The sequence below is a fragment of the Haliotis rubra genome, unplaced genomic scaffold, assembly GCF_003918875.1.
Source record: "Haliotis rubra isolate DU_JTF1 unplaced genomic scaffold, ASM391887v1 Scf1378, whole genome shotgun sequence".
NCBI lineage: Eukaryota > Metazoa > Mollusca > Gastropoda > Lepetellida > Haliotidae > Haliotis > Haliotis rubra.
In genome coordinates this window covers 83,811-107,911 of record NW_025765312.1, presented here as the reverse complement: position 1 = coordinate 107,911, position 24,101 = coordinate 83,811, and positions in this window count along the sequence as shown.

Here is a 24,101-nt window from a genome sequence, read left to right as displayed (position 1 = left end):
AGTGGTGTCACAGATTTGCTGAGTGCTGCCTTTGCAGCAAGATCGGCCATTGTATTCCCAGAAATACCAACGTGACTGGGTAACCAACAGAGGACGATGTCGCATTGGCCAGTTGCAAGATCATTATATAATTCAATCATTTCTATATTAGTGGATGTTTACAAGAAATATTTTTAATCGCCTGAAGGCAAGAAAGTGAGTCAGAAAAGATGATATATTGTTGATATTTAGGGTGTTTTTTTAATATATTTTAAGGCTGTTAATATGGCGTTTGCTTCTGCTGTAAAAATAGAGCTGTTATCTGGTAAACGAGAAGATATGGTTCTGGACCCAATGACAGTGGCACATGCCACCGCACCACCATCCTTGGATCCATCTGTAAATAAGGATTGATATGTATTATATTTACTTTTTAATTGATGATATTCTTGTTTATATTGTAAGTCATTAGTTTCTGCTTTTTAAAATGCTGTTAATGTTAGGTCGACTTGTGGCCTAACCAATTGCCAAGGAGGAGAAGAAAGAAGACGGGAAGCAGCGATATTTTCCAGCTCAATGCCGGAAGCAGCAATAAATGGCTTAATTCTGAGCCCAAGAGGCGGAACAAGAGAAGGTTTTTTGTTATACAAATCCTCATAAAGGGGATTAAAGACACAGTGAAATGCAGGATTAGTCTCGTTAGAATATAATTTCGTAATATGTTGTTTTTGAATAATGGCATTTTTAACAAAGGATTCTAAACGCACTAAATGATCAAAAGTAGTTCTATTTTTACGGAAACCACACTGGATATCTGTTATAAAGTTATTGGTTTCCAAGTACCAAACAAGTCGATTATTTATCATGCGTTCCATGGTCTTGCAAACACAGCTTGTTAGTGAAATCGATCGATAATTCGAAGGATCAGTATGGTCACGTCCAGGTTTAGGGACGGGAACAATAATAGGATCCCGCCAAGAAGCAGGACATTTTCCAGATGCCCAAATAATATCAAAAATGGTTAAGAGGGTCTCTAAACATGATTCTGGTAGGTGTTTTAGAAGCTGATAATGTATGTTATCAGCCCCTGCAGCAGTATCATGAGCCTGGTCAAGAGCAGTACGAAGCTCGTGAATAGAAAATAGTTCATTGTAATCTTCCCCATTATCTGAATTGAAATTAAGAGGTTTCTTTTCCTGTTGTTTTTTATAATTTTGGAATTGAGGTAAATAATTCGATGAGGAAGAGTGTTTGGCCAAAGTTTCTCCAAGTTTATTTGCAATATCAGATTTACTAGTTAATAATTCGTCTCCATCTTTAAGATGCTTAATGCTAGATTTGAGTTGAGTTGAGCTTTACGTCACATCGGCATTTTTCCAGCCATATAGTGACGAGAACAAGTTTGCATTAGTAAATATTGCAAGTACATACTCGGAATGAGTTTTATTTCAAAGACATTTATTGATTACATTGTCATTCAAAAGTAGAAAAAGTCATAGCATCAAATTTAAAGGCGGGCGGTTTGTTACATTTCATAGTTACAATTTATGGTTGTTACATTTCACAGTTACAATTTATGATACAGTTCAACTTCCCTCAGGTAGTTCAGTATCAGATGGGCGCTCACGCGTGAGAACAGATCTTTTAGGTTTGTTGCATCATAATGTGAGTCCCTTGCAGGCGATAAGTCCACGCATTCAAGCAGAATATGCTTGACGGTGAACACCTCATCGCATGAGCCTGACTGACTGACTGAGTTTGGTTTTACGCCGCTTTTAGCAATATTCCAGCAACATCACGGCGGGGAACACCAGAAATGGGCTTCACACATTGTACCCATGTGGGGATTCGAACCCGGGTCTTCGGCGTGACGAGCCAACGCTTTAACCATTAGGCTACCCCACCGCCCCCTCATCGCATGAGACACACATGGGGGGTCCATCCCCATCCGTTCTCAGCAGATAGTCATGTGTAAATCGACTGTGGCCAATACGACATCGTCGTAAAATTACCTCATCGCGTCTTGACTGACAACCCAAGTAGGTATAACCGATTGTTGGCTTCAATTCATGGAGTTTGTTTCTTCCTACTAGAGTGTCCCACCTTTTTTGCATCAGGTCCCGAGTATAGCTTTTGATAGTGGGTTTGAAGTCACTGTATGGGATTAGCAGTGGAGATAGGGGCTTTTCAAGAGCTGCTTTTGCTGCAGCATCGGCCTTAGTGTTACCTGCTATGCCGACGTGACCCGGCAACCAGCAGAGGACGATGTCATATTGGCCAGTAGAAAGGTCGTTGTACAGTTCCAATATGTCCAGGATGATTCGGTGACTTGAAGTCCCATTTAGAAGTGCTTGAAGGCAGGATAATGAATCTGTAAATACGATGAAGTTTTTGGACTGATTTTGCTGTTGAATGTAGGTCAAAGCAGAGAGGATAGCTTTGGCTTCAGCAGTGAAAATGTACTGTTGTCGGGGATCCTAGAGGAGACAGTCTTGGCTCCAATGACTGTAGCGCTAGCAACTTGGCCATCGTCCTTGGATCCGTCTGTGAAAATGTTATACTTAGAACGTAATTGGTTGTATTCCTGTTGGAACACCAAGGGATTTGTTTCAGACTTTTTGAGTTTGGTGAGGGTGAGATCGACCTGTGGTTTCACCATTTGCCATGGTGGTGAGGATAGAAGTCGGTATGGTGCAATGATGTCGAGATCAATTTTACCTGCAGTTATGTGTGGTTTGATCCTGATTCCAAGTGGTGGAACCAGGCTTGGCAGTTTGTGAAATAAGTTTTCATAGAGCGGGTTGAAAACACAATTGTATGCTGGATTGGACTCATTTGAACGTAATTTAGTGATATACTGCAGTGAGAGTTTAATGCGGCGTTGTTCAAGGGAAGGTTCATTGGCCTCTGCATATAGACTGTCTACCGGAGAGGTCCTAAAAGCTCCCAGGCAGAGCCTCAGTCCTTGGTGGTGGATAGAGTCTTATTTTTCTAAATTGCTTTTGCAGGCTCCACCGTAGACAATGGAGCCATAATCTAGTTTACTGCTGACTAATGATCTGTACAAGTGAAGGAGGGTGATCTGATCCCCTCCCCACTCTGTATTTGAAACTACTTTTAGCAAGTCTAAAGCCTTAAAGCACTTTGTTTTCAAATATTTTATGTGTGGTAAGAATGTCAGGTGGCGGTCGAATATGAGTCCAAGGAATTTGGCCTCTTCTACTACTTTGATGTGAGTACCATCTAAAGTTAGGTCTGGATCCTTGTGTGGTTTGTATTTACGACAAAAGTGAATACAATTTGTTTTGGATTTTGAAAACCTAAAACCATTTTCATTGGCCCATTTTTGGATTTTGTTAAGGCAGAGGTGTAGCTGCCTTTCTATTGCGTGCATGTTCTTACCACGACATGAAATATTGAAGTCATCAACGCAACTGTTCAGAACGTTAGTGAGGCTGTTAATTTTGATGCTAAAAAGTGTGACAGACAGGATGCTGCCTTGGGGGACGCCCTGATCTTGGTGGAAGTAGTGGAACCCACCCGAACTTGGAATTGTCTGTTATTTAGAAACCGAGATATGAATTGAGGTAGTCTACCCCTCAATCCAAACTCGTGTAAATCTTTTAGGATACCATGTTTCCATGTTGTATCATATGCTTTTTCTAAGTCGAAAAAGATAGATACTGCATGTTGTTTGTTGACAATGGAGTTTTTAATGAATGATTCCAGACGCACTAGATGGTCAATGGTACTTCGGTTTTTTCGGAAACCACATTGGAGGTCACTGAGGAGGTTATTGGTCTCCAAGTACCAGATTAATCGATTGTTGACCATGCGCTCCATGGTTTTGCAAACGCAGCTAGTTAGTGATATAGGACGGTAGTTTGAGGGATCAGTATGGTCGCGACCGGGTTTTGGTATAGGGATGATGATGGCATTGTGCCACGAAGGGGGAAGTGTCGGGATGTCCAGATGTCATCAAATATATTTAGGAGTGTTTCCAAGCCTATGTCAGGGAGGTGTTTCAGAAGCTGATAATGGATTTCATCAGCTCCTGCCGCAGTGTCGTGAGCCTGTCATAGGGCAGTACGTAATTCATGGAGGGAAAACGTTTCGTTGTAATCCTCCCCATTATCAGAGTTAAAATTGACTGGTTTCTTTTCTTGTTGGGTTTGATATTTCTGGAACTGAGGGTTATAATTTGATGAGGAGGAGTGGTTTGCCAAAGTTTCGCCAAGTTTGTTTGCAATTTCAGATTTATTTGTTAGAAGGGAGTCACCATCTTTCAGGTGGTGAACTCCTGATTTTGACCCTTTGCCCTTGATCTTTTGAATCATGTTCCACACCTTGGACATGAGTGTGCGGGAGTTGATTTTGGACACATATTTCCTCCATGAGCGGCGTTTAGTTTGATTGAAGGTACGTTTTGCCCTGGCATTTGTCATTTCAACAGCATTCAGGTTATGCACTGTAGGATGTTGTCGGAAATATTTTTCCGCCTTCTTCCTATTTTTCCTAGCTTGTTTGCAGTTTGTATCAAACCATGGTTTGCGTATGTGCGGGTTTGCAGAGGACTTAGGAATAGTTTTGTCTCCGATGGCATTTAGGACGTCTGAAAATAGTTCCATTGGGTCAGGAACATTCCTGAAGTTGTCCGGCTTAAGTTTTTCTGAACATAGGGTTTGGAATAAAGGCCAATTGGCCTTAGTAAAATTCCATCTTGTTGATGGTGGTTCATCCGTGGGGTTGATAGGAGTAAGAATTGTTGGGAAGTGGTCGCTTCCACAAAGGTCGTCATGGACCGACCATTCAAACTCATTTAAAAGATTAGAATCTGTAAGTGATAGATCGAGAGCAGAGTATGATCCAGTGGCAGGATGGAGGTAGGTGTTTGATCCATCGTTGAAGATGCATACATCATTATTGGAGAGAAACTCTTCAAGGATCTTTCCCTTACTATTTGTATCATTACTCCCCCATAGGGGGTTATGGCCGTTGAAGTCGCCCATGATTATGCAGGGTTTGGGAGTTGATCGTATAAGTTCTGAAGATCTGATAGGCGGACAGTTGAGGTGGGAGGGGGATAGAGGGAACATAGTGTAAACCCTATGTTCAGAGTTATGCGGACAGCAACAGTTTGTAGGTTGGTGTTAGGTGGAACAGGGCTATGGAGGATGCCCTGCCTCACCAGGATAGAAGTGCCTCCTGTAGCTTTTATACTGGGGGGAGAAAAGGAGTGGTAGGAACTGTACCGACGGATGTAAAATTTATCGGTCCTTTTTAGGTAGGTTTCTTGGAGACAAAACGCAGATGGTTTGAAGTCTTGAATCAATAACTGTAATTCATTATAATTATTCTTAAGTCCTCTGCAATTCCATTGGATAATGTTTTGTGGATTCATGGTGCTTCCACTGGTGACATGTCACGTGAACGTGAGAAAGCGTTTGATGAACTCCTATTGGTGTCTGGTGGGGATGGAGTTACCTCCATATCCAGAGGGCCAAAGGAGTTATGGACCTCGATGGGGACCTCTGAGGGAGAGGTGGCCTTTGGTTTTGTGTTTTGTGGTTGTTCGAGTTGCTTTAGTCTCTCTTGCCTCTTTTTTTCCCTTTTTCTGCGCGCAGTTTCTGTCTCTGGTTTTGGCATTTGCTCTGGTGTTTGTGATTCAGAGGTTTTGACTTTTGGCGTTGGAGGTGGAGTTGCTGAGATGTGCTCAGTTGTGTTGAGTTCAGTTGGTTGAGAAGACATGATCCATGTCAGGTCGGTCTGACATGAGATGGTTGAGAAGACATGATCCATGTCAGGTCGGTCTGACATGAGATGGTTGCAGTAGTGACAGTAGGACGGGAGACAGCAGAAGAGTAGGTGATGGTCGAAGGGGCTGCAGTTAAACTTGCAATTAGTAGCAGATGAATTTTGATTTGTGAAAATGAATTGGATTGTTAGTGGCTATACGTGCAAAGTTGGTGAAGTAACGTCAAATTATTGTCCCCTGTTATTGTTCATTGTCCGTGATTGTAATCGCAGTATATATGTTCTTTTAACGTATGGCTAAATGTTACAAAAAATACCATTATGTGAAGGAAACGATTTAAATCCAACTAGGGTCCAAGCAGGTAGCAAACACACTGTTGTTGAGGTTAGTGACATTTAACCCAACACTTTATGGTTGATTATATTACTGTCAAAATCACTCTTGAAATAGATATCTCATGTATTTAAAGAACTATACCAACATTTACTTTAGTGTCTAATCCTTCAGTATAAAGAACATTAATTCATTTAATACACATTTTATACTATTTAAAATATTTTCTCTTTCAACCAGGCCTATCCAAGAGCGAGTGAGTGAGTTAATATTTATCGTCACATCGGCAGTATTTCAGCCATATCGTGACGAGAACAACAAATCGTTATACATAATAATTTATGGTAAATCATAAAAAAAACTGCCAACGAAGGACAGCAAAACATCTATACTATCACATATATGAATTTATAACTAGTAATTAAATCTACAATACATGGTAATACAGTATAAACACAGGCTACCAATTACCAACAACAGAAGGCAGATCACCATACTAGGGACCATGGGGACTTACAGTGCCTTTGCTACCTGCACGGACTCCGTGGAGGAGGGGTCAGTGAGCGAGATTGTCCAACACTTCAACATCGCTAATACAACAAACTAACAGTCTCAAACAGTCCAATTTCAATAAACACTGAGTGAAGAGTTAGAAGAAATGAGAACAAAATCATAAAATAAAACGGAGAGTGTATTTACTATGTAGACGAAAGCAGTTGAATGATCGAGTTGAACCAGTTTGGCGACACATGCAACCACCACTAGGCGAAACAATTGGTTCATGCGATTCCATATGGCATGGTGCTTCGGTTTGGTCGTTGGTGAGTGAATTAAAATTTGAAGTCGAATCGGCAGTATTTCAGCCGCATTGTGACTATATCAAGTTACATATTTATAATAATTATAGGTAAATCATAAAAACCTGTCAGCGAACAACTGAATGTAGATCACCATACTAAAGTACTGTCGCAAATAGAAAAAACGGGTGTATGGACAAGAGAGGCCTTCAGGGAGAAGTTTACATTCGTTCCACTTTCTGTGGAAGCAGAGAGAGAACTGCTAATCGTGAGAAATTATAAAAACCTGTCAGCGAACAACTGAATGTACATCACCATACTAAAGTACTGTCGCAAATAGAAAAAAACACTGTTTTTATGCTGTGACTCTGTATCCCTAAAATTTACACAATTGCAAGTAGCATATGTCAAAATAACCCACATCGGCCCAACTGGGCGTTCAGTGGGATGCGTAATACGATATCCAGAAAAGCATGTTTACTCGTAAAATCGGGCAAAAATTAGAGAAAATACGAATAGCTGCTGAAAACAATAGATCAGACTATAGATGGCAATCAGCCAGGTATGACGACGGACTGTCGACTCACCTGGCAAGAAATGCACGTGCTGCCTACAGGCACAAGTGGTCATCTGAAAGATATTTTGTGCTTTTTCATGTGTGTTGATTATGTCTCATCTAATGATTAACATCTTATGCGTCTTTCTTTCATAAAGTTTATGTTGATATATGTAAAAGAATATGATACTCGAAAACTATAGAAACGCATCATAGTATATAGGTGGCATGACCACCGGAAGATCGACAGGACTGGATATTATTTGTAAATTGTTATGACGTGCCATGTACCTCCCCAGTATAATTGCCCTAAAGGATTATCTTATCTTAACTGATATCTCTATCCCCAAGCCCGACCCAAGGTTTTGCTTTTGAGGCGACCCCTTCTATCTGTTTGTTTAAAGTGACAGTGAGACTGCATGGTAGGAACATCCTTAATAGTTTCAACATAAAAGTCTAATTTCAAATTGGTCATTTAAAAAGTGTCCTTTGTAATACAATATAGTCGCACACTAATTTGCATAAAGCCATGGTCTGTTCCAAATAAGTCTTTTTGGACTTTGTAAAAAAAACCGCATTGCTCATTTCTGCACTAATTTTACCTCAGTAAAGTCCTTTTTCTCCGTTTCATATCTCTCTACCACTGATACTGTAGTTAGGCCTAACTTAGTTTAACAGATTTTTCACACTTTCACATATCAACAACATCAATTGCAGAGAGAATACAGTATTTTTTCTATTTCCGACAGTACTATAGGGTCCATTGGGACTTACAGTACATTTGCTTCCTGCATGGACCCTGACTGGATTTACACCATCCCTTCAGCTATTGGCAATTTGATATAGTCTAGCCACGGCTTGATCATTAAAAACAACGATGATGAAAATCGGTTCGCTGGGGTGAACATAGATAACAGCATCGATCTACGAAAGAGAACCGCGAGGAGACCTCGAACAACTAGGAAAACTAGACCGCTCCGACGAGTCAGATCGAAAGGGAGGGGTCGTCTAGAGTAAGCGGGAGAAACGGTCAAATCAGAATTGTGAATCGAAGTGACTGTAGTCATGGGCTGAGACGAACCAGAAGTCCGAGACACCAAAAGTGTGAATCAAAGGTCTGAGGAGGCCGTAGATACAGAACGGTTCTGAGACCGATCAAGCTGAGGGAAGCGTCCCAAAAAGCTTCCATACATCTTCAGAAAAGTACGAATCAGACAAAACATCCATACAATCCTCAGCTCCGGAGGGCGAGGATTTTGAACGACGAGCCGTTAGTGTGGGGCGAGCCAAACAAGCTTTCTTAGTACAGGAAGGGTGGTGGCCAGTAGAAGTATTTCTAGCCCAACCTGCAAGCCTACGTGTACAGACCCGTGTATATGCCTTGAAGTCCTCAAAAGATAAGCCAGAGGATTTAACACAACGTTGCTCACAGGAATATTGACCCACACAATCAACACACGAAATGTGCGAGTCCCAAGTAGAAAATATATTTTTACATTGAAGGCAACATTTACGCTGTTCAGTGGGAGAATCAGGTTTCCCCATCATACGAAACATAACACAAACTAAAAGATAGAACACGTCCACTGTGCCGTGCGTCAAGAAGTAGACTGACCACTCGTGGTCACGTGGGTTGGTAGGGGAGCATGCTGCACACTTCGTGAGGGACAAGGCACCTGTCCTGAAAGGAGAGCAGCTTGGAGAACACTGGTGTATGGACAAGAGAGGCCTTCAGGGAGAAGTTTACATTCGTTCCACTTTCTGTCGAAGCAGAGAGAGAACTGCTAATCGTGAGATAGGATAGGTATAAAATATTGGTATTTATGAATAACCTACATTATCTATAAACAATGTATATTATAATAACAACACTTTCTCATTACAAACATGAACAAATCATCTTCTTCTGACCAACTCTACCACTGCAGCCTGGAAATTCTCATAATCATTACATTTGTTACTTTTTGTTGGTATTTTCTATCTTTCTTTATGGGGCTGATCAAGTGGGAGAATTCATTTTTATCTTTCTTTATATGTTTATTCAAACATTTCTTATATTCTTTGGAACATCGGTCCACGGTTCCTAGTATGGTGATCTACCTGCAGTTGTTGGCGATCTATAGCCCGTGTTTTATACTGTTTGAGTTTCACATGCTAGTGTTACATTCACATCTGTGATACTCTTCAAAACTGTTTTCGTCAAGATATGGCCGAGATATTGCCGACGTGACGTTAAATATTCACTCACTCACTCACTTTTGAACATCGGCGATATTCAGCATTATCAAACTTAGTCTTCCTTTTGAAAAATCAACGTTTTGATTTTTTGAAAGCGTTTACGTTTTACTTGATATTATTTTCCAAAATAAGTTTCATTACTGCGATCTCGTTTCGACACTGGTGGAGGCGAGCGTCTCACACCAAACGTTGCACGTGCTGCGTCACTCAGGAGATGCGCTACCCCAGTGACAAACTCACTGACTGCACGTGCTCGATCGTCGTGACCTGGTGTTGATTGCAATAAATGGATCAGTTCCAAGACATAGTTTTGTTGATAATATATACCGTGTTTCGCTATATTTATGTCACCCGCTTGATTTTGTAAAAACGTCTCTCGATGATTTGTTTATCAGGAGGTTTTCAGGTAGAATAACTACAGAGGATGTAAGGATAAAAGGCTGTTATTCTGACCCATTTTGAGTTTACCCGAGCATTCCTCTCACATGAACTTCGATGCTTAAAACAGAACCAAATTGCAGGTTTGTCATAAATTTGGCCCTAGTTTGAATAGTTTTCTATCATAATGCCAAAATTTAATGACAACAGAATTATCAAAGTCATTGTGATTTGTCAATAAGAAAAATAATCACGATAAATCTAAATACACCTATTTATCCGCTATAGAGTTTCAATATTGCTGAGTGTGGCGTTGAACAACAGGCGTCAATTTCAAAAAACCCAAATTTCAAGGTCAGAGTATTGCTGCTAGAGATAATGTGGGGACATGCATCGGTATACGTCAGGAGCAGAGATATAACAGTCCTGATGTGCCGCGGAGTTATAATTACCAGAACAAAAGTGGTTATTATCAATTTAAATAAAAAGAAAATTCAAAAACCATTTTGACCCCTCTAGGCCTTCTAGTAAAGAGCATCGGCATTAATGGGTACAACAAGGACTGGTCGGCTCGGAGTCAGTATAATGTTTCTGAGTGGGGTATTCATGCTTCACTGTGGCATGGTATCTCAGTGGGCTAGCACTATCAAACCAGCTTAAGTCTGGGCTAGTACAAGCAGCCGCACATACACATACATACGCATGCACGTCGTCATAAGAGCGCAATATTCCCTGGCACGACGTTAAACCCAATTTCACCTCACCTCAGTAAAGAGCAAAGCTTCTGCTCTTCCAGTGTCAGTTTCAACCACGTGAAGTCCGTGCAGTACCGTCGCTCCGACTTACGACGGACGACAAGCTGATGGTGAAGCGGCATTAGCCGTGTTAGAAAACTTGGACAGACTGTAGACAGGTGCGGTGGCCTGTGAGGCTGTGATATCGATGTGGATTGGAAAGTTTTGACAAGCAGACCACGAATTGATTGCGAGAGGTCACACACACTATTCTGCCCACAGTCCCAATTTGCCTACACAAATTACTGTAGCCTGAATGGGAAATGATTCTTGACCGATAAATGAATGGAACAACTCGTTTTCCAGTCACTGAAGGGTATGCTATTGGATTTGTAGGAATGGTATTTCACTTAGGCAATAGAAGTTTGTAAAAAAAATTCTGCCTGATGAAATGCATGCATAAAGCAGGTAACCATCGTTTTTTTCATAAAGCATTGCAATGTTTTTCTTTTCAAAGAATACAGCAAGTTTGTGCTTATATCATGTTGCTGGTGGAGACAGCACAGGAACACCAGCTGATGAACTCAGGGATTTGGACGGGATCGGAGAAAGTCCTGCCTCTAGGTTTGGTCGGGATCGGAGAGAGTCCTGCCTCTAGGTTTGGACGGGATCGGAGAGAGTCCAACCTCTAGGTTTGGATGGGATGGGAGCGAGTCCCACCTCTAGGTTTGGACGGGATCAGAGAGAGTCCCACCTCTAGGTTTGGACGGGATCAAAGAGAGTGCCACCTCTAGGTTTGGAGGGGATCAGAGAGAGTCCCACCTCTAGGTTTGGACGGGGTCGGAGAGAGTCCCACCTCTAGGTTTGGACGGGGTCGGAGCGAGTCCCACCTCTAGGTTTGGACGGGATCAGAGAGAGTCCCACCTCTAGGTTTGGACGGGATCAAAGAGAGTGCCACCTCTAGGTTTGGAGGGGATCAGAGAGAGTCCCACCTCTAGGTTTGGACGGGGTCGGAGAGAGTCCCACCTCTAGGTTTGGACGGGGTCGGAGCGAGTCCCACCTCTAGGTTTGGACGGGATCAGAGAGAGTCCCACCTCTAGGTTTGGACGGGGTCGGAGCGAGTCCCACCTCTAGGTTTCGATGGGATCAGAGAGAGTCCAACCTCTAGGGTAAATCCAACTAGGGTCCATGCAGGTAACAAAGGTACTGTAAGTCCCCATGGACCCTAGTATGGTGATCTACCTTCAGTTGTTGGCAATCTATAGCCTGTTTTTATATTTTATTGTCCCAATAGTGCTATTAGTTTTAAACTTTCCACGCTAGTTTTAATTCTAATTGTGATCATCTAGTTGTTTTACTGTCCTTCGTCGACAGGTTTTTATAATGTACATGTGTTTCATTTCAATATCAAATGTTCTCGTCACGATATGGCTGAAATATTGCCGATGTGACGTTAAGTATTAACTCACTCACTCACTCACCCACCTCTAGGTTTGGAGGGGATCGGAGAGAGTCCCACCTCTAGGTTTGGACGGGATCTGAGAGAATCTCATCTCTTGGTTCTGACAATCAGCTGTCCGTAACTTTCGTCCCGAGAAGAACGAGTCTGACCACCCGATACCGTTAGTCGCCTCTTACGACAAGCATAGATTACTGAAGATCAATTCTAACGGCTGCAAAGTGTATAACATTCATATGCAACTTCGACACAATGAAATTTAGATTCACTTTATTGGGGTGATTTTTCAATCAAAAAGGATAAGTATTTCAATGTAAAACCTGTTAAGGATCTTTTTACTACTCTTAATTTTCCTTTAATTATTGGTTTTGTTTTTTTTAGAGACATCGATTTAATTTCGTAGATATATGTATTTTAATTATTAGTTAGTCGATGTATCATCAAGAAGCTTAATCATTTTAACAAAATATAGTCCTCCTGAGAGGGTACGTAAGTCCCAAAACTTTCAAAGGAATTTTTAATTTACCAGATTTTTTAAATGTACTATGTTTGTCATTTTGGCTAAATTTGACTGCCATTGGCAAAAGACGTCGTAATGGTTTACATTTATGACGCCACAATGTTAATGCATCTGTCACAGTGGTATGAGACCTTGATTGACTCGCAAAAAGCTGAAAGTCATGACACTGTAGGCAGTTTTTATCAATTTATGTTGGAGAAACATAATAAACAGAATACTCAACACGCTTCCGTGAAATACCAGCTTTATTCAACTCGTGAAAGATTTAGTATAAAACTTGCATTTGCTCGTTTGATACCAAATCATAAACTCGTTGAATAAAAATGGTATCACACGGAAGGACATTTAGTATCCTCTATTTGTATAATGCAGAGTTAATTGAAATGTAAGGTAGAACACCATGAAAACAGGAGTTGGTGAAGGTTATGGAATAATACGTCAGCCTTTGCTGTGAAACTGAAACTTAGTCACTGAAAAGCACCGTACATGACATTGCAAGGCATTCACGTCATTTATAGAGGGAGTCGAATTATTGGGGTAGTGTCACTGATTATTGTGTCACTTGTATTCTTTAATTAAGTATTCTCTTATCGTTTAACATACTTGAAGTATTTCTTTTCATCTTGCCTAAATTATAAGTTCCAAGTACATTAGAATTTACAAAATCTCTATCAGTATGGTGAAAGACGCGTTGCTGGGATACCCGACTGTATTTCAGCCATATAGCGACCAAAACAAGTAATACATGGCAGAGTGAGGGGGACATCCGTGAGTATTTTGTCATTTCTCAGACTGACTGTCTTAAAATACAGTCTGCCCGAGTATAAAGAGCTGAACCTCTGCCGTCCTGACGCAAGTCCCCGTGTGTCGTGTCAGTTTCAACCACGTGAAGTCCGTGCACTACAGTTCCACCGACACACAGTTGAAGGACATCATATGGTGAAGCGGTCTAAGCCAGGTCATAAAACTTGGACAGACTGTATGTAAACCTGTGTGGCTGCGATACAACATAGCTTGGAAGTGTTGACACATTTGATGGCGGGGATCTAACGTGTCATAATCTACATGGCGGAACATGTAATAGCCGCACGCATCTGTTAGGCGCACAGTGACAGCGGAAAGAGTGAGTGAGTTAAAATTATAGTAAGTGAGCTAATATTTAACGTCACATCGGCAATATTTCAGCCATTTCGTGACGAGAACATTTGATATTGAAATGAAATATATGTATATTAAAAAAAAAACCTGCCGACGAAGGACAGTAAAACAACTAGAATATATCAGATATGTATGTAAAGCTAGTAATTAAATCTAAACAGTTTTAACTATAGGGGAAAAACAATACAGTATTAAAATGGGCTATGAATCTCCAATAACTGAAGGCATATCACCATACCAGGGACAGGTAGGAGGGGTCGTCTCAAAAGCTATATTACTATTGCGAACGCCAATTTCATGGGGTGGGGTGTAGAGGGGTGTGGGGTGTCGGGTGCACAGGCCCTGGTGTCTGTGCGAGAATTAAATATTTTATAATGTATATACAAAACATTGAGATGACCCCGGACTCGAACTGCTTCACAGTATGATACATTATGACAAGGCCGGATATACAGGGTAATTGTTAGGAAGTGGGAAGGACGGGTGGTTTTATAAACTAACTACCGCTGTTAAAGACAGCTGTAGTATGCTAGATTTATCTTAGGTCGGGATTAGGTGGGGATCGTGTTTGTTAATTTAATGTAGATTTTTGTTGAAACTCCCAGATATATATTTTGTTACGTTTGGAGTTTGTGTAAATAAAATGTTGATATAAATTTTGTCTTATGTCCTGAATCGCAAGGCTGCATCTCGTAACCAGGAAACAGCGTGGAGGAGAATTCTGCTCACGGATTTACAGGTTTATACCTGGAGCGTACCCTCTTGTGGTAAACATGCCAGTTGAAAGGGAAAAACACAACGCAAAGTAGAACCACACATAGAACACGTAGTTTCCACAAGACAGAGCAAACCACGCCTGTTACAATACATTATGACAAGGCCGGACACTTCGGTGCACCCTGATCGACTGCTTTGCCGATCCCTACACTACCATCGTATACAATCGATTAAAAATTAATGTAAACATAATCATGGATGATTGTCCTATCGAGCACCACTCATGACACCTACCAATTCTTTATTGTTATTTCTGCAAGTCGATTGAAACCCGATTTTGACTCAACTAAACGATCTTGACACAAATGGCTGACTATACCGTTTTCCCGGAGGAAATATTGAATTGACACGAGGATTTCATGAATGGTATTTCCAAGGTATTCGCCCCCTTTCTGGTTCTTCACTTCTGTGACAAACAATACCAATTGTTTACATAAATCCTCATCACTAACTTCAGAAGAGTCTGACCAAAACGTAAATATATGCCCTTTCTTTCCGTGTACCATGAATCAAATATACGAATTGCCCACTGATACTTTTTCTCAGTATTTTTATTTTTGGACATATTTTGTAAATCCATAAATTCCTCGTCGGTCAAAGGTTTTCCAAAACGGGAAACATTTGTGCAGTTAGAAAATTCGTTTTCAATTTGTTGTGAAGCACGCACGAGCTCTTCATCAGAGGAGTCATTGCCTACTTTTGTTTCAGATTTGTCAGAGTCATACTCAATATCGAAGTCGGGCTTTCCATAGTCTGAATCTATCAGTTCTTGAAACTCGGAGTATATATATATCTGTTTCATCAAATGATATATCAGCATCTTGGTCTGGGTAAGAAATATTTCATCGTCGCTGTCGCTCGACATACTCGCTGAACCTGTTTTCTCAATATGGTTGTTGCAACTATCATACACGTGTGTACGCCGCCTTATACAGGTCTCCAATAATCGCATTATGTGAAATGCACGTGCTTCCCGCGCTTTATCATGCCGCCGGAGCTGCTCTACTTTTAATACGCCAATATCCAACAACCTGAATGAAGGAGTCTTGAATTTAGGTTTTAGGTCCGCGCCTCCGACTAAACATCGTGCACAACTATTGGCGTGTTTGAGGAGTCTATTCTATACGTATTTAGATATTGTGGCGGAGCACTGTGAAAATATTACAATGATCTGCTGTATATTTATCATTGAGGGATTACAGTGTATACTCATTAAACCCTTTCTCGTCACTATATGGCAGAAATATTGCCAAGGTGACGTTAAACTTTACCTAACTAACTTGGGAGACTGCATGATAGTTTAAGTGTGTGAGTGAGTGAGTATGGATTTGTGCCGCTTTAGCTATATTCCAGAAACATCACGGCGGGGGACACCAGAAATGGGCTTCACACATTGTACCCGTGTGGGAAATCGAACCCGGGTCTTCGGCGTGATGAGCAAACGCTTTAACCACTAGGCTACCCCACCACTCCGTTTACGTGAGTGAGTGAATTACAATTTAACGTCACCTTGGCAATATTTCAGGCAGTCCCCATTAAGGTGGGTGTTTATGGTTGTTACTGGCCAATAGATTAGTTTTAATTTGAACTAACATTTTCATTTTAATATTGACATGGTTTGAATGAAGATCGAAACCATGATATCTATCGTTTTGTTTTCAAGGCGTTTGTTGACAGGTTTTAAATAAAATCTAACTTGTTCTCCTAGCTTTATGGCTGAAATATTGCCAGTGTGATGTAATGAGTTTAACTCACTCAACCATCAAAACCATAACGTGATACTAAACCTGCATAACGTCCTAGAACTTTTGTCCCAATAGGGCTGAAATAAAACCGACGCGACGGTCATTATAAACCCACTCACTCACTTTTTAAAGGGATTATCGCACAAAGTGTTATTTCCTTAAAATTGCATCAACTGGTATTTGCCGACACTTACTCACTGAAGTTTAAGCTACGTGATAAATGTTTTCTTTCTACAATAAAATACTTACAGTGTTTATTTGAAAATTATTGAACAAAGTTGTTGCGATCTGAAACTGACGGTTCCTGCGATGTAGCAACAGAAAGATGGAAATTTCCGTGTCAACCAAAGCTGTGATGTCATAACTGAAACACCCCCCGCAATAACATCGCCGAATTGTTCATCAACATAACAGGGCCACCTCGGCATCACAGCCACACAGGTTCTGGAACAGTCTGTCCAAGCTAATCCCGTACAGTGACTTCAAACCCACTATCAAAAGCTATACTCGGGACCTGATGCAAAAAAGGTGGGACACTCAAGTAGGAAGAAACAAACTCCATGAATTGAAGCCAACAATCGGTTATACCTACTTGGGTTGTCAGTCAAGACGCGATGAAGTAATTTTACGACGATGTCGTATTGGCCACAGTCGATTTACACATGACTATCTGCTGAAAACGGATGGGGATGGACCCCCCATGTGTGTCTCTTGCGATGAGGTGATCACCGTCAAGCACATTCTGCTTGAATGCGTGGACTTATCGCCTGCAAGGGACTCACAGTATGATGCAACAAACCTAAAAGATCTGTTCTCACGCGTGAGCGCCCATCTGATACTGAACTACCTGAGGGAAGTTCATCTGTATCATAAATTGTAACTGTGAAATGTAACAACCATAAATTGTAACTATGAAACGTAACAAACCGCCCGCCTTTAAATTTGATGCTATGACTTTTTCTGCTTTTGAATGACAATGTAATAAATAAATGTCTTTGAAAAAACTCACTCCGAGTGTGTACTTACAATGTTTACTAATGCAAACTTGTTCTCGTCACTATATGGCTGGAAAAATGCCGATGTGACGTAAAGCTCAACTCAACTCAACTCAACTTATAACCTGGCTAAGGCCGCTTCACCATAGGCGTCTCGTCCACACTGTGTCGGTGGAACTGCAGTTCACGGACTTGACGTGGTTGAAACTGACACGACTCCAGGGGGGCGTTGTTTAGCCGATCCGCTGTGTAGCGCTGCGCTTCTATTTGCTGAACAACGCCTCGCTGCATGCATCTCAGCGCTTCGGCGTGCAGTGACTGAGAGAGGTGCTTCCCGCGTAAGCGAGCGACATTCAAAATGGCGTAACGGCATGTCATTCTGCAAGAAGGCTTCCTAATGACGTCACGGGAATCGTCAGGTTGCCATGAGCGGGCTTTACAAACTCCTAAAAATGTACATAATTGCGACAAATAAAGAACCAGTGTAGTCAATAAAAGCAATACTTAACAGATTCATAAGGAAATCAGCACACTCCAGGGACCTCATGCATGCCAGTAACATCCAAATGCACAGCTCCCCAAACATGTCCTTACCTGACTGGGGTGTAATGGCTGCCGTTTGTGCTGAACGATTTTTCACGTCGGCTCTACTCATGATTGCAGGCGGAATTATTCTTACTTTGTAAAAATAATCTTTTGGGGTAAAAAAAAGGGAAAAATATATTATTGTTGAAAATATAATGTTATGATCCGGTAGCTTCACATCCTTATATATGTAATTTTATTGCCTTGAAGTCGACACGGTTAATTCTCAAAAACATTGCAACTAACTTTTCTGACAATACAGGCAGATGATAAAATCCGGTGTAATAAATACTGATTATTGAACGCATCATTCAATTTTTAAAATGCGTAAATAATAACGGCTTTAATTAATTATTAGCAATAAAAACCACCGGAAATGATGTGCCCAGTATTACTTTGCTGGGGTATATAATGGCGTGTCAGCACGGGTCGCACGAGAAGAATACACGCTCAGCATGTGGACACAAGACAATATTCAGCTGTTAATCAACAATCACCAGATACCCTGTAAGTAATGCATGTTATTTCATTTATTTTACATGTAGTACGTACGTAAATGATTTTTGTCAAGTAATAATACATGTGTTTACAATGTACTGTTATGCCATTGTCGGGATAGGACCTTTTTTTCATTCAGTTCCCAAAGTTTTGCATTCGCTGTGTTAAATAAATTGATTTAAATTAACTGGGCCTTCTATGAATAAATTTATGCTCTGAACTGACATGATTTGGAAATTATTTGGTTCGAATTTAGACTTCTTTCAACATTTTCGTTCACACTTCAAAAGTTGTCAATAAGTGGTCCCTTTCAAATGTTAATAATAACTTTTCGGGAGTTCCCCGTTTAATTTACAAAACAAATAACAGTTGCATACGGAGACATTTCCAACTTAATTTACTTGCACCATTGTATATGATTGTTTTATTGCTGCTTTTATGTCACCATAACAGGCTCACAATAAATATGATTTTAGAAAACAACTTAAATGTTAAACAAAGTCAATGGTCAAAATACCTCAATGACAAATTGTGTGTTTTAAATTTTTAGCATTAATTTTAATGAGGCAATGTATTGCTTGGAGTAGGTGACATGTCATGTGCACTTATACCTTGAGTATGCATACTTTAGTATTGTGAAAATTGGATTTGTTTTCAAGGTGAATGGGATTCATCCAAATCTGAAGTCTTTTATAGAACACTTTGAAAAAGGAGGTAAGGTGTTGGCCCGCACACTAACATCTCTGCTGACTCTCTTAAAACCAAAATGGGCTGGTGCCTTACCTCCAATAACCAACATAAAAAGCAAGCTAAAATCCAAACAAAATCATTGCAAAGCAGGTGAATGGTTCCCTGAACCACAAGACCCAGACATAATCGGAAATGTCTTTAGGCTGCAAGGATTTGGTTTTTCTCATCTTAACACATTTCATAAAATTCAAAACATAACATTAACTAATGAAATGGCTATGGAACTGCGCTATCATGCATCCAAACAATCCCTCACATATGACACTGTCCATAAATATATTAACCTTTATCGACCTGAGGGAAATGAAATTTCACCACAACTTTGCTTATATCATCTCAATAATGTTCACAAAATCAAAACAGAAAAAATAAGAAATCATAAACAGGGCATTGACTCCTTCAAGAATGCACCCTTTGCATCGTCAGCTGCACCTTCGCAATTACAAACAGTTCATTCTTCATCTGAAACACAACTGCACGAAAATAATGAACGTCTCACCGCTGCAATGAAACATTTACAAGAACAATTCACTGTACTTCAACTTGATTTGGATGCTATTTCATCATCGGCTAATGAAATCTTAGAAGAAAACATTAAACAATCATCAACAATTAGCACTCTCAATAATAAGCTGAACCAAATTAACCAGCACTATCTGTCTTGCCAGGACAAAATTAAAACCTTGAATATCAGGCTTTCTAATAAAGAAAGCGAAATGAAATCTTGGAATCCAAAAAACCTCCAAAGAACGCTGAAAAGGAAGGAAGAAAAAATAAATCAGCTGCTCCTTCAATTAAAAAATGTCATTTGGGAAAAAACAGCTTTAAAAATGGCTTTAAAGAATGAACAAGCTAGTAACAATTCCCTCAAAAAAACAACAGGATGAAATTGACTGTCTGAAAAAGAAAGTCAAGAAATTTGAACACAGTTGTGCTTTTAAAAATGAAACATAATGCAATCTTCGCCATGAAGTTAAGTCGGCACAACAAACGGACAAAATTTTGGAAATTAAAATGAAAGAACAAAAAAAACAAAACAATCACCCAGCTGATCAATGGGGTGGATAGTGGCCTCAGGGAGACGTACAGTCTCAATTTCATCAATGAAGGCATCTATAGTGATAATTTAAGATCAGTTATCATGCACCTTGGAGCAATTGGTGTCAGCTCACACCACATGGCTGATACAATTAAAACAGTTCTTGAAGCTCCTAAACTCCCTTGTCATGCAACAATTTGCAATTTTCTTCAAGAAGCAAACCTTGTTGGAAAAATGCATGTGGCTGACGTGTTGTTGTCTCCATGTTGATGGCACGACTGACCACCAGCGTCATTTCTATGGGTACCAAGTGTCTACTACTTCCCTGCCCAGCAAGGCCAAGCATGGTAGAAGAAACTGTATGTGGTGACACAACACAATTAACCAGCTGTGTACAGTTCTTGAGGATTTTGCTAAACCTCTATCCTCAAAGAATGAAGATTCTCAAGAATTATATGACAATATGTTGGTCAATTCAAAAAAATATCACGACGGACCAACAAATTGTTAATAAGGTGTTCAAAACAAAATTGGAGGGAATACGACACAGCGTGTTGTCCAAATCGGAAGATATCTGGAGCAAACTAAATGAAATTGAAAAAGTTCAAACCGTAAATGTCAACCAGTGGTTTTGTCACCTCCATGTGCTATTGGGTCTGGCTAATTCAACATCTCTTGCCATTTCACAATATGAAAATATTATAACAGATAATGAAAACTTGAACACCCTAAAAAGATCTTTCGGCGGTGACAAGAAACTTGATTTTAGCCGTGCTGAGGACGTCATCAGATCCGTTTCCAGCCTTGTTACTACTCTAGGCCATCCTGCTGCTGGACTCTCTGCCGACTTCATCGCATTCATGAATCCATAAACCAACATATCCATTTCAAACAATTCCAACATAATCGTTTCAACATCATCTTCCATAATGCTGCAGCAACAATACACCACAAAGATCACCTCCAGCAGTTCCTGGCCAGCATCACACATGAAAATACACTCATTAAAGCTGTCAAAGAAGATCCATCTCATGATATCCTCCTCTCTGAAGTTCTGGCTCTTGCTCTTTATCATGTCCACATCTCTCACCCATTTTACAGTTTAATTTTAAGTAAAAAAACAGCAAATCACATCCTCGATCTGAATACATACTTTGTTCACATGCAAAATTATCTTGAACAAATCTCGTCAAATCCATCAATGATACTGCAGCAGGATTTCATCATGTGGCCATCTTTCAAACTAAACTTCGACTAATCGCAACTTTTTGTCTAATTGATTTTACTCGTCTTGTTGGTAATCAATTGCCATCAGGATGTCATGCAGATGATAGTACTCAACTCAGAACTGAGTCGTCATCTGTACTAAAATCAAACAGTATTGGAGAAAGTCAGTTTGCTTTTTTCAAACATCTCCGTCGTTTTAATCCCAATGCGAGCACTCCCCACCTGGAAGCCAACATCCTCTGGGCGTACAACAAGCCATATGCTTGGTTGCAGTCTCTGTCTCCTGAAGATCGCCAACTCAAGCTGGAACAAGCCCGCCTGCAAATGAAGGATTTTAAAGTTATCTGGCAGCAACGTGGCCTGAACCTTCATAAGCAGAGGTTTGAAAGACTTCAGAAGAACAAAGAAGCGGAGACAGAACGAGACCATCGTAATGCAGTCAAGCGCTTGGAAGCCACACAGTCGGTCGCCACTCAAGGAGGCCACTGTAGTACACCAGAGGATGTGGATAATGCTCTCATTGGGAAAACTGAAAAACAACAAGTTGCCTGTCTCTCATCACAGATCATCCTCTCAGAGATGTTGTCAAACCAAAAGGAGTCCCAAGGAAGACGTATTTCTTTTGATGCTGCCAGTCTCAAACTGAAATTGAAAAATATTCTTGAAGTCCACAATCTAAATAGCCAGTCGGTACCATTATCGTCGTCTGCTGTTGTTGTGTCACCAAAACTCGCAAACGTAACATAAATGTTGCTAAGCGATCGATTCTCAGCACCTTTGACAAGTGTAATAAAGTTGAAGGTGCGAACAGGAGAATCAAAGTAATATCAGAAATGCCAAATCCTGTTGGTAGAAAACTACGCCACAGGTTTTAATCCATGTCCGGTAAGAGTTACAAGTGTTACAGAGGTACTGTACTCCAGGCCAGTGCTCCAGGTACAATGCCATCCTATGCAGATGATGATGAGTCTGATGCAAGGAAATACATGCTCTTTGACAGAAGAAGAAGAATTTATTTCGGTATATAGGCCATTGGCCCGTGTACAATAAATGCAAAGTGGTATATGATATATAGACAATATGGTTTCAACATATACATAGGTATATATATACATGTCTCTTCTAACATTGGATAGAATTCCTTTTAGATAGTGCATGTTTAATAAATAATGAAATTTTTATAAGGATTCTTATCTTTGCATGTTAACAACTTATGATATTTGCTTAAAACAGATGGACAATTAAATTCTAGTAGGTATTTGCTTCTTAAATTTGCATATGCATCACAGACAAGTACAAAATGTAATTCATCTTCAAAATTATAGCGGTTACACATTTTGCTTAACCCATTGTCATCTTGACATCTTACGTTACATAGGAGAGGCAATTGTTGAATACGTAACAAGAATAAATAACGGCGATATTCCTTTAGATGTACATTAGAAATATAGTATTCAACATCCAGTAATGACTTTAATGATTTGTAATAAGATAAATGTGCTGATTCATTTATTTTGCTAAACATATTTTGCTTTGCAGAATCTAGAAGTCTTTGTTTAAACATAAATACAAAATCATTTACACTACCAACTTCTTGGCTTACCCACACAAAACCAAATCCTTACGTGTTTAACAATATTCTTATATAAGATGCCCAAGTAATTCTGCTACAATCATCAAGCTTTTTCAAAAGAATATAAGATTGCTTGGGGTACATGCTCTTTGACATTACATACGATGGCCATGAAGACATCAGCTCCATTCGTACAGAAAAGGACTGGCACCAGGGAGATGTGGCGTTTGATTCCCAATAGGTAACACTCTAATGTCATCGTTGCACCTTGTCACATCCTACTGTTGTGTGGTGTTGGTTAGACAAAGCAGAGTGTTTGCAATGGTTTTTATTCCCCCTACTCCACTGAACAATGATTTTATCATTTCACATATCTTATGTTGGTGAATGTATATTTTGGGGGGGGGCACATTTTTGGTGAAGGACATTATGTTGCTAACTATACATGTTCACCCTAAATTGTTGGATGATTTAATATATACCTTTTATGATTGTTTTCAATTTTCATATGCCCACATAGCACATCCCGTATTGCTTCTTCATCTGTTAATTGAACAAGTATGTAATGTGGTATATAAAAGAATGAGGCATGTCACGTTTTAATTGTTCAACCTATTCATCCTCATGTTATTTGCAAAACGTTGATGTAGAAACTTATGTAGAAAGAGCCTTTCAAAACTTATGAACATTCATGTTGATGTATTTATTGATACCCTCACATTATTTCATGCAGTTCTATAACAAGCCTTTGCTTTCCCTTGCAGCTGTATTGTAACCAAGAGAAATTCTATAAAAGGTGAGTGTAACTAATTTATTAATAATAATTATTTGATTTCTTAAGTTATAATAGTATTGAATATTAAAACAACCATCTTTGCTTTTGAATCATGTTTCCTATTTTGTTTTGGGTTTCAGATCCAGTATCTTGTACCTTTTTTGACATCAGTTAAAGCCAGTCAAGGTAATTACTCTATTAATTAGGAATCAATTAGGAAGAATATATTT